The sequence below is a fragment of the Manacus candei genome, unplaced genomic scaffold, assembly GCF_025592945.1.
Source record: "Manacus candei isolate 608988 ecotype Guabito, Panama unplaced genomic scaffold, ASM2559294v1 h1tg000007l, whole genome shotgun sequence".
Classification (NCBI taxonomy): Eukaryota; Metazoa; Chordata; class Aves; order Passeriformes; family Pipridae; genus Manacus; species Manacus candei.
In genome coordinates, this window is record NW_026138055.1 from 3,475,536 (window position 1) to 3,487,982 (window position 12,447).

The window sequence follows — 12,447 nt, forward strand, 5'->3', positions numbered from 1 at the left end:
CATGATGATAATACCAGTGTTTTCTCCTTCCATTTATCGGTTTCCACTCCCACTGTTTGACAGATCTCCAGTTGTTATAGATTTATCTAAATAAGAGAGGAACATGATGCTTATTTTAGCTCTTGAGAAATTACCTGTAACCAGGATTGTTAGTGTCGAAGAAGTTCTCAAATAGCAGCTCGGTCTCTTGCACCTCAGCTCAAGGTTATATCAGTCTCTACACTTGGGTGTGGAGAGGGATTTTCCTGTTAAATTGGTTTTGCATGGGATTGAGGTCCACTTTCTACATTTCACCTTTATAGATTCTCTAAATGTTTCCAGGAGCTAGGATGGCATCAGTAGATTTGCTGACTTCTTCAACTGATTTTCAGGTTGTTCTTCTTTTGGACTTCAGGCCAGATTTGTTGTCAGGGACTGCGGCTGGTGATATGGGAGAGTGAGTAGAGTAGATACATTGGGGATGTAACATCTGTTCTAGTTTCTGCAATTGAATGGACCTGTTGAACATCCTTCCAGACTTCTGCACGTTTCCATCCAGGTAAAGGAAAAGCAAGGAGTTTGTTTCTCCTTTCAGAAACTTAGACCTCACTTTCAGAATTCGTCACACTTCACAGAACCTGTTAAATAAGCAGTGGCAATGTAACTAATGACTGCACTGTGATGGGTGACCACATAGCTCAAGGCTGATGAAGCTTTATCATCTTCGGTGGTGTTGTCTTAACAATTTTTGTAGATGCAGTTTCCTGGATCTTAGAGAGAAACAGAGAGGAAACCCCTGTCAGCAAGACTCTCACAATTTGGTTTCATGGCACAGATCTGTTGGAGATCATGGATTACCTGAGGGCAAAGGCAAGATGCCATCTCTTTTGCTGACCGGTGCTAAAGCGAGTGGGGCACACACTTTACTGTGGGCTTGGAGGTACCTGCTAATAACAGACTATAACAGCTGTGCCATCCTACACCAAGAAGGAATATGCTACAGGGACAAAGAGCTTTTTATGTTTAACATTAGTGATTGCACAAGAATGTGAAATGTGACATGGTGCAAACAGCCTCATTAATTTTAAGATGAAGCTTGGTAAATTATGTAATTGAAAGCTGTCATTGTGCTGCTCCTGTTTGTCTTTGCTTGCTGCACAATTCGCTGTGGCTTGATCTGAATCACACATCCAGGAGAGTCCGAACACGTTTGGCCTGGCTGGCCCAGACACAGCAACTCTTCATTACCAGGACGGAATGAGCCTGTGTCTGACACAGATTAAGGTAGATAAATATTCTGAGGAAGGAGAGCTTCTGCATCTCAGGTGGAGGAGGAGCAAGTAATGCTGTCACCTCAAGGGAAAGGCTTAAAAGCTCTTTGATTCTTGCAGAGAAGAAATGGAGACCTGGAGATAGAAATCATTGCCTTGGGGATGGGGAGGAAGGAAGATGGGGATGGAGGAAGCAGAGAGGGAGTTCAAAGGACACCTTTTATGATGATCCTAAGCAGAGTTAGCTATAAGGCAAGTGCAGCCTTACAATTAGGCAAGCTTTGCTAGTCTGTTGCTGTGGTCTTCCACCTCTGGGAGGCACACAGAGCTCCTGCTACGGAAAAAGAGTCCCATCAAGAATTAGCTAAAGTACTGTGCAACTTCTGACCCCAACTGTTCGCAAGGTGTGTGCACCTGAGGCCTTTATTCCTTTTATCTCTATCTTTCATTTTTTTGTTTTGTTTTAGTCGGTAAGGACTATGGTCTAAAAGTTACAGGGGAAGACTGCAGGGAAGGGTGGTCAGTCTGTCATGGTGGAGTGAGTGATGGCAAGGGTGCAAAGGAGGCGGGCGGGACTTTTACTTGCATTATGGTATTTTCCACATGTTATATGAATTTAGAAATTTAAGAATGCTTTAGGATGGACCCAGAATTTCTACTGTAATAACTGTAACAATAAACTGTAATATAACCGAGATTTTATGCTGACTGACAAACCTTTGAGGTTTCTAAACAGATTTGTTCATTGAATGATTTCCTCTGGCATAAATATGCACATGTCCCCGAGGCTGAACAGCAATCTGCCATCTAGAGAAGGGATTTCAGGCCTGGGGTGGATCCAGAGGGCTCTGCCTGACTGTCCTGAGACCTCCACGATTGAACAGGGAGGGTACAGCCTTGAAAGCACTTGTGATCCATCCATGATTTCACCCCAGAAAAGCAGATCTACCTGAGAACAATTGTGCAAGAAGACATCTGAATGCCATATACCTAAAGGAAATATTTCAGGAAGTCTGGAGAGGGGTAAGTGGAGCAGAATGAAAGTTACACGGGTTATCTATGTGGTGATTTTTTTTTCCTATAAGCTTAACCCTCATGTACAGACTTTCTATTCTTTGACATACTGAAGCCATTAATGATGGTCTTTTAAAAATTCTGACCATGAGTAAGTGGTATTTAGAATTTTATTACCACAGGTTACATTTTACCTGAGAATCTCACTAAATAGCCTCATAAATAGGTTTACTGCCTGTCAAGACCTGTACATGTTTCAAATATAGTAATTAACAGTAATGCTGCCAGGTATGAGTCCTCTTTACTGGAGAGGTGGTAGGTAGACAGTCTGTCAGCCCCTTTCATGCAGGAGGCTGTAGGCTACAGCCAGAGGAATGTCTCAGCAATGAAAGACTGACCCTTCATTCAGTGATCACCCTAACTCCTCCTAATTGAGGTTAATGCCAGAAGCATTGACACCTTGATGTTAACTCATTAGTGCCTGGAGGCTACTGGAGATTGCTGACAGCTCAGTTAAACACTCATTAAATTAAATTTAAAGGGAGCATTTGACACCATGACCAATTAAGATATATTTGCATGTATAACATATATATATATATATATTTACCTTTGCTTTTTGAAAATGTATCAAGACAATGCCATTTCCTTGTACTCTTTATAACTTAAATGATTCTACAATCAAATGTGTATTTAATTGCTGGGAAGTGCACTAATGATTCTATGAGTGTTACCTCAGCAAGGCCTGGTTGTGCAATGCACTCGATTACTAAGAAATGATTCCTGCCATGAGTGATTTAGTGGTTACACAGGCAGGGCCAGCCAAACTTTGGAAAAAGTGGTAATCTCATTTTATGCGTGGAGACAACATTTACACAAGGGTTCTTGTCATGGGAGCTGAAACTAAGAACTATCAGTTGTCTCATCAATGTATATTTTGTGGTGGCTTTGTCAGATGAGTAGATCCATGCTTTGTTCTCCAGGTGGAATTTTCACCATGCAGTATTTCCCGCCCAGTCCTTTCTTATATGAAGTGAAAAGAAAGCACAGGATGTGGCAAGTTAGTTTCTAAGTTATTCCTGTTTTGAACCTGAGCTGTGGCTCTCCATGATCAAACCAACTAGTCCTGCATGGACTACACAGGAGGAGGATGCTGTGCCTTATATGAATTATATGATTTATTACAGGTGAATGATGGCCAACATGTGTATCTTTAGCCATGTATCACTAAAAAGCATTTCTCCTGTTCCAATTCAAGTTCTTGTCTGGGAGAGACCAAGTAATGGTAGGGCATAGAGGCTCACATTTTAGTGCCTTCTCAGGCAACCTTCTGCACGTTACCCCATTTCATCCTTAAGTGGTATAACAGAATTCCAGAGAACCACTCTTCCCATCCACTTTGGACATTTTTTTTTCGTTCCTACTTGATCTCTGAGGCCCAAGGCATGAATATTTTTTCTTCTGGTTGTGTGGAGGTCCTTTTATAGTCTTGGTGTCTGATCATCTCTACACTGTGCTTAGAGACAGGGATGCCAGTGAGACATTTAAGAGCAGACACCTCCCAAAAGTTCCCTGGGTAATGTCTGCTCAGTACAGATGACCTTTTGTGGGGCACCTCACCCTACAGTGAGGAGTAGATTGCCATGGAAGTTACACCCCTGCTGCCTTATTCTTCAGGAAACTTCCCTAAACATTCATTTTTTTTTCATTTACTTTTCCTACCTCCTTTTTGTGACCTCCATTTATTTAAAGTATCCACACCCATACAGTTAATGCCCCTTCAGACAGTCACTTCAAATACTGTTGACAGTGGCTACTTTTCATGTCCTGTTTTAGTCACTGTTTAGCTAAGCCATTCATTTCAGCTCCTTTAATCTTTCCTCATAAATCAACCTCTCTAGTCACTCAATTGTCTTTTTTCCACAACTACCTGAATCTTTTAACAAACACTGAAAAGGTTTATGATTATTTACCCCACCCCACTCCCCGAGGTCCAGCAGAGACTTACAATTTCTTTGCCATATGTTAGCAATGACTGGTGCATCAAACAGGACCAGCACCATTACCTGTGAAGAAAAGTTGACTTTCTCTCTGGAGTTTCAGTCACAAGTATCCTTCTGCTCAGTATTTCACTTACTACCCCTCATCTACGCGAACTGAGACAAAGAATGTAGCAATTTCTGAATGTCAGAGTAGGGAAACATTTCTGCATGGGGAAAACAGGATCATGGGGAACAGTATCAGCATCCCTTGCTGGCTGGTTGTGTTTCCAGCTTTACAGATACAGAGGCCTGGGGCCTTAAGGATTACTGATACTGCATAATATAAACAACAAAGCAAATCCTACTAGATCCCTGTCAAAGATATTTAACTAAATTCCTAACCCGTGAGCCCACCCTGGGCCATCTCTTATCTATGAAAGCCATCTCACAGCTGCCTGCAAAGCCTCTGGAGGCTGGTTAATCCAAGAAGATGGACCCTTGGTGTCAGTGCCTTCAGGGGAAGGAGCAAAGGCAGGAGGGCAGAGTCTTGGAGGTCCCTTTGATGGGTGTCACTCCATTTCGGTCCAGCTGAAGCCTCAGGGAGGGGAAGAAGGCTGGTATGCAGCTCCATCTGGAGTCCAGCAAACTTGTTCCCTAGCTGGTCAAAAGTTGCCCCAGCCTGGATGCTCATAGCTTGCAGAGACCAGGAGATAACATATCAAAGACCAGTCTGTAGATGGGACTTGAAGACTTGGACTATTTAGTCCCCAGATCATATGTATTTGCTTCAAGATTTGATGAAATTCTTGCAGTATGCCTTTAGAATTAAAAAATATCTCTTGGAATGGGCAAGACATTACTTTTTTACAAGGGTACATGAAAAATCAGAAAAAAATACCAGTTTGCGAAAGGGCAACCCCCTAATACATCTCTTTCTCCTTTTCCTTATCAGCAAGCATTGCCTCTTTATTTTTGGCCAAGCATGGCCCTGTGGAGGGGCAGTGGCCTAAGGCCAAGAGGCTTTCTGCTTAACCCTGATTAATCACCAGCTCTTTGGGCAGTCACCGGGCTTCCTCCTGCCTTGTGTGGTTAGACCCCATGTCCTGGGGCTGTTTGCTCAGCATCTGGCAGGAGAGAACAGCAGCCTCACCACCTCCTGTGGGGTTTAGGTTTATGCATGAGTGCAGACATGATCACACAGATATGATGAGTCCTTGCTTTCAGCGCCTACAGTTGTTGTTGAATTTTATTGACATGAAGCTTTGGAAAGATCAGGTGTCAAGCTCCTGCTTGGCACATCCATTGTTGTCACTCAGTCATGAATGCAATGACTGTCTCATGTTTATCTTACTTTGTTTTGTTTCTTCTTATGATATAAGAAGAAATAATACTTATTACTATGAAAAATAACTAATATTAAAGTCTTTTCCCCTCTACTTTTTTTTTTTTTTTTTGTAGTGAAAAAAAAATCATCTGGGGTTTATCCCAGGACTACATAGTAACACACATTTTTTAACATGCTGTATATTGATCAAAGGTTCTGACTTCTGCTGTGTGAAAGCTGTACCTGATTCCCACAAGGAAAAAAGGCAGATTTTCCCCTCTGTACTATTAGAAATGATCAAAACTTTCTGCAGATGCCTTGGGTATCAGTGAAGAATGAAGTATAGGATGTCTTGGTGTTGTGTTGTGGCTCTCTTTTGAGAGGATTGAGCCCCCTCGTAAATTGGACTTGGAACGCGTGTAATGTAAATTTTCTGTCAGATATTTCTTAGCCAGTTACAGTATTAACAAACAAATGGATTTTCTTTCATTCCTTACCTCATCATTCTTTGTCCTCCAAGTTGTGCTTAATTAAATATGAAGGTGCCTCTGACAGTAAAGAAAATTAAATGGGGAGGGCACAGATACTGGTTTGTACTTTCTGCTTTTCTTTCCTTCCTGTTCCCATTCAACCTTGTCAGGGTAGTGATTTTCTCTTAAGCAACACTTAGACATATGCATATGTTTGCATTTAATTTCCAGATGGGGAGGCAGGCCTCTAATAACTGTGTGAGCTGCTGCTTTACAGATCTGGATGGCTGACTGACTTACCTTCCTTTTGCAGCTGGCCAAGAAACTGTGCCCGTACCTCGGGACGCCGACACACTCATGGCTGAGCCAGGCTTTTGGCCTCTAAAGCTAGACTGGTGCAAAAAATGATTTACCTCTCCCAGTCTGCAAAAAGCTTCACCTCCTCTTTACACATGTGAGGCTCTTGATTTCAGGTTCACACAAACTACTTTGCTTTTTGGCATGACCACTCTTTGTAAATTTGTTTCCTGAAGTCTTGAGCAGATTTTATTCAAGGAAATGTATTTCATCATTAGCACTGACATTTTGGTTAGGGCAAAAATATTTTCCTGAGTGAAGGGACTTGTAATGACTCCTCTCTGTTTCTCTGGAAGTGCTCCTCTGCAGACTTCCTGGAAAGGAACAGTGTGTCTCCAGCTGTGTCTCAGGTATCTTGTCCTGGCTTGGTGAGTTGTGTTTTCCTGAGGGACCTTACTGAGAAAGTTGTAGATCTCAGCACAGCTGGGTCGAACCTACTTTGAAGTTCAAGACTTAAAGATTTGGACTAGCAAGCTGGAGCGTGAGTAGAGGGGTGGAGTATTGAGTGCACAGACGTATTGATCTGAATAGGAATGCATTTGCAAATAGGTATGTTATTAAACATTCTCTAATGCTGACCAGATGTAGCCGTCTACAGTATAATCAGCTACATATGGACTAGATACGTTGGCCTCCCTTTGTAGTCAGTATATGAAAAGAAAAAGACATTTCTAGGTTGCAGTTCATCTCATTTTGAAGTAGATATCTCGGGTACCTTACAAGTGTTTGTCTCTGACTAGATCAGATGTGAATATCTGCATTGTTGACACCTAAAGTTAGGTTAGATAGTTCTTACCTTGAGTGTGTTTGCTACACATTGACATATTTTGAAAAACTATTTGTCATTACTTTCCTAAGTCTTCAAACCTCATGATGCCTAAATGAATTCTAGTGCCTTGTTGATTTAAATTTACTAAATTGCTTCAAATCTTTTCTTTTTATGAAACTTATTAGTCTTTGACAGTTTCCTGTCTTATTACCAGAAAAGTAAAAAATTAGGTATGTAGTTCAATAATATTTGATTTGGGTAAATAATGTCTCTTCTGAAGAGTTCTTAGCTTTCTGTGGGTTTGAACCCAGTTTTGCAGGATGGGATTCAGCTTTTGATTGTGATACTGAATGTAGTTGTCCAGAGATATCAAAACTCTTGGTGTAGCCAAGGAAACTTATTTCTGTACTGACTAGATATGTAGAGCTCAGTAGCCCATATATACACATATAGTGATATTTTAGACAATTGGGTTTATTTATAGATCCTGCCTAATATTTACACAATCTGCCTTTGATGTTTCAGCCTAAGGCCTTTCAAAAGCACTCAACAGTCATATTTAACCGGATCATGGGTATTTGACCAGCTGAATTATTCTTGGATCAGTGCTGACAATAATGGGAGCTCACACACCGAATACCCATGTGGACATTTATATGTTGACTCCCCAGCTTCTTGTTGCTGTGCAAAGAAAAAACTCTGGGAAGGGTTTGTCTTTGAGGGACACAGTGGTCCTAATATAGTTTTCTTGCTCTGGCAGCTGTCTCTGTAGAGAACAGCAAGAATGCAAGAGAGAAGCTAGTGTTGCTATTTATTTCTTGTTTTTACCCATCTTTGAACACAACAGATCCCAAAAATGGACATGGCAGCGCTATCCTTCTTAACGCACAGAAAAACGTTTCTCTATTTTGAGACATCAGAAGATGTCCTTCTGAAGGGCATTTCCTTTTGCCAGTTAGTGTTAAAAGAAAATCTTTCCTAACCTTTTATTTCAGTGGAAACTTACCTATCTCAGAAGCAAGGCTTTGGCGTTAGAGCTAGAGTCTACAACATTCAAAACATGATGATTTCCAGACAGAAATGCTTTAACCCAACACAAGAATAACAGCTTGTCTCAGAGTCAAAACTCCTGGTGATGTTTATGCACTCTAGTAATGGAGAATGCTCGCACAGGTCTGGTTCTATCAGCTCTGTATGGTGTTTGTCCACATGGAAGCAGCTGGGGTGACACGAGCAGAGCCGTGAGTACCTCCACACCCCTCCTGCCTTCTGACTGCCCAGCTATCCTGTGTGTACCCTGGCAGCCCAGGTCAAACACAGGAGGCCCTGCCTCATTTGGAGTACATGCTACGGCCAAGCCCACAAGGAGCTGCTTCCTTGGACAACCTGTGTCACCTGAGGAAGGGACAAGGGTCCCCTCAGTGGAGTGCACACCTCTAGTAACGCAGGGAAACTCTCCTCTCCTCTCCAGTAAAGCAGAGGGTTTAGTGCCTGCAGCTTCCAACTAGACCCCGTGGTTTGGGAAGCTCTCCAGGGACTACCCAGCCCTGATTTGGCAAAAGCCTACACAGCCTAATTACAGCCTTTTCCAGCTGGCTTCAAACCCACCAGAACCATCTGCCAGTGGATGTGTTGCAGCGTGCCATGCTTGGCTACTCCACTGTCCCTGCCCCACAGAGGTGTCCTGGGAGTTTCTGGTGTTGATTCAGTGCCCACTGGTAGGAAATCCCTGTGTCAGGGGAAACACCCCCAACTTGCAGATCCCAGCATGTTCTGCTCTCTTTGTGTCTCTCAGGCAGCACAGAGGGCAGGGGTTGAGTCTGAATATGTCAAGGAGGTAGCTATGACCTGAGGCATCCCTTGCACTTGACAGTCAGTTTGGACATTTAACTCTGTTCTGGAGAGAGTCCCCACGGGCTGCACTTGTGCAATGAAAACATTCCCTGGCCCTAAGGGCAAGTGGCAAGGCATGGCCCACATTTGAATAGAGAAACTCTCTATACTCAAAGTAGCTGCAGTGAAAAGTCCCTGGCTGTGCTGTCCCCTGGACCATGCCAGGGTGGAGAACAGGCCAAAATATCTCTGGAAATTTTGTTAGTCACAACATGTGTGCAATTGCAAAGCAGTGCTTGGTCCCTTTATTTTATTAATATAGATGTGTCCTGGACTTGAACTTCAGATCAAGGAGTTTTATTGATCATTATTCTTCCAGTACCTCTTTGTTTATTCTTCAGTCTTTCTGGGATAACAGGATATGGCATTCATGAGCCTGGCATGCTTAGAAACATCCCTGCTCCAAATCAGCACAACTTTCCTGCCAAAAAGGGCTATGGGACTGCAAAAAAATCTGTTACAGGGGAAGTATTGAAGTATTGAGACTGTCTGGCTCTTGTGTGGTGAAGAGTGAGTCTGGCATTGGCCAGGGAATGGCCAGGGAACTCTGAAATTTGGCTGCCCTGATAGTAGGAGAGCAAGAGGTGGACAGAGGAGACGGCTGTACCCTGGCACTGCAGGGGAAGTTGCCCCATTTTTTGGTCTTGGGCTGTTCTCAAATATTTTTGTCCAGTTATTTATCTTGTTTTTGTTGCAAAACAAAGCAAAACCAGCTAATACCATTTCCCTCCACACCCAGGACATTGCTGCTCCATTTACCTCTGTCTGGTGCATTCAGGGCAGGGGGTTGTCTTCTCTCTGATACTAATGACTTTGTCCATGATTTCTCAGCTTATTTGGAAGGCTAAAAAGAAGTTGTTGGACAACATCCACCATTAATTAGATTGGCAGTGGAAACCAAGTTGGGCTAATTTGATAACTTTGAAAAATACAGACTCCTCAGACCAGTGTTTCCTTTGGACATGTACATTCTGGTAGCATTTAACTCATTTTTTTAATTACCCTGCCAACTCTTTATTAAATGTTCCCAGTTGAGTTTGAACTCTGATTTGCTTTGAAGGTGCTTGGGATCAGATCCCACAGCCAGAAAAGCTGGAGCATTTCTAATCATTAACAGAGAATGACTCTGAAAGGGGCTTTGGGACTCAGAAATATGGAGGTATTTGAGTAACCTTTCTAGTCAAGGTTTGAATCCCTTCATAGGTAACAGCTATTGCAGGGAGAGAGTCCAAACTCCCTGAACATGGTGGGCAGAGCAGGTCAGTAAGAGAGGATGTCTTGTCCAAGCGAGTCCTAGGACCTGCTGCAAACAGGTCAACAGGTTTTGAGTCAGGTCTCAGATGATTCTGTTCTGCAATAAACATAGAGGAACAGCAGTAATTGCAGACCATGGTGCTCATTTTGGTCACCATGATATTATTATAACTGATCCCCAATCCACAAACACACCCTTTTTCCTTTGCTTGCCCAGCAGCTCTTATGAATCAAACATGCTGTTGAAAGGGAGTTGCAGATAATGTGGTTTCCCTGAGCCTTTCAAACATGTTATAAAACCAGAGGAGCCAAAGTAATCATCATTATTAGTAAGCAGACTTGAGCCTGAGTCTGAATCTGCTGTGAGTATAAACAACTTGCATTCGTGTGTGCATCCTCCCTGCCTTTAGTGACGAGTGTTCCACTGTGAGATTAAGGGTTGGAGGCTCCAAGATAATGATTTCAGCTGTGTGCCTCTTAGTGCTTTAAAGCCCATAGAATATCAGAATATTTATTGCTGTGACTTAGTTGCAAACTCCCTGGAGTGGATAAGGGTTGCAGACCTCATGATAAATAGCACACGCTATTATTTAGCAAATGATAATGCAGACCACAGAAAAGTAGGGAGAGAGGAAAATATATTCCCAAGGGCTGATAACTAATGTAAAGAGCCAAGAAATAGTTTAGAGTGGGAGGGAATTTCCCCAGCTTCCCTCCTCCATGGATAAGTCACTGCCTTACGGATGCGCTGCACAGGGCCCATCACTGATCCCTCCAGCACCAAAGTTACTCCTGGCAGGAGTTCAGAACATACAGATTCACAAAGCCCTGTAGGCAGAGCAGACCTGATGTTTTCCAGCCCCAGCTGGAAGGTGATATAGCCTATATTCAAAGCAGATGAAAGGGCTTGTGGCTAAAGCTTAACTGGTTTTTTACAAGGCTTCTCTGATGCCTCTGTGCCATCTGCTCCATACACAGGGCAGGTATTTTACCAGACTATTTCCCTTTCACCCCTTCCCAGTCAGTCCCTTTCCAGAGACCTCAAAAATCCTCCATCTTTTTTCACCCAATCAACAAGGACACATCTGTGCTAGAAATCTCCCTTTACCTGGGATATGCCCTCCTGGAAGAGTCAGATTCCCTGACCATAAGCAGAAATGTGCCATTGCAGAGGATGAGGCACATGTAACATGATGTCAGAGGGTGGTGGTGGGTGAGCCCTACTGGAATCAGGATCACTCGGTGAGGCACTAAACATGAGTGTGTATAGACAGCACTGTTCTGATGAGTGTTGTGCCAAATTATGTCAGTCCTTGAGGCAGGAGGGTTTGTGCAGCTGGTAAGTGGTTGGGGTAAGCCAGGGGCTGGAGTGACCCACAGCCTCTTTTCCTTTTTATGGCCTTAGACAGAGGCAGTTGGAACATGGATGATGCCAACCAGCTGTATCTGCCACTCACAGTCTGGGATGGGAAAAGGGATGGGCATAGTGAATTCCTGGTGAATGAGTAGTAAGGGATGAGAAGGAGGAATGAGAGGGGCAAGCCTTGAGACATGATGGGTCTGTAGTGGATGAGGCACCTTCCCTGTCATGCCTGAAGGAAATCTGTGCCTAATTCATCTCTGCATGACCTGCATTAGAGGTTGGTCTTTTTGATACAGAGAATCTGTTTATTCATCCCCAGTCCTGGCCCAGTGGAACACAAACTCTTGGTGTGTCGTGGGTCATTACAGGGTGATGTTGTCTGTCTTATGGTGATGGAAAATGCCCACCTCATGCAGGACCACTGTGGTTAGTCCACAGGTAAAATCTGGAAAGTCTGGAGACAGAGTGTGACAATGCCTAATGGCTTCAGATGTTACTTTGGGGTAGGAGGTAGAAAATTATGATCATGAAGGGTAAGGCTTTGCTTGCAATGGAATTTGATTTTTCTTTCAGTTGTGAGAAATACAGGCTGTCGAGGATCAGACATACAGTCATTACACTTCTGAAAGACAAGGATTAGAACTACAGCCTTGGGCTCATAGGGTGAGAATTAAAGTTTCCTGTGTGATTATATGGAAACTGCAGTAAAACACACATAAAACCAAATTACGGGTCATGCGTTTCAGATGCTGGAAAGGGAGAAATGATGGA

General features: G+C 43.1%; 1 protein-coding gene across 1 annotated transcript in view; it reads left to right on the plus strand.

Annotated features, from left to right (window-relative positions):
• The window catches only part of EVA1A (eva-1 homolog A, regulator of programmed cell death), a 213,481-nt gene that overhangs the window by 114,204 nt on the left and 86,830 nt on the right, over positions 1-12,447 (plus strand). The gene's annotated exons all lie outside the window — the stretch shown is intronic.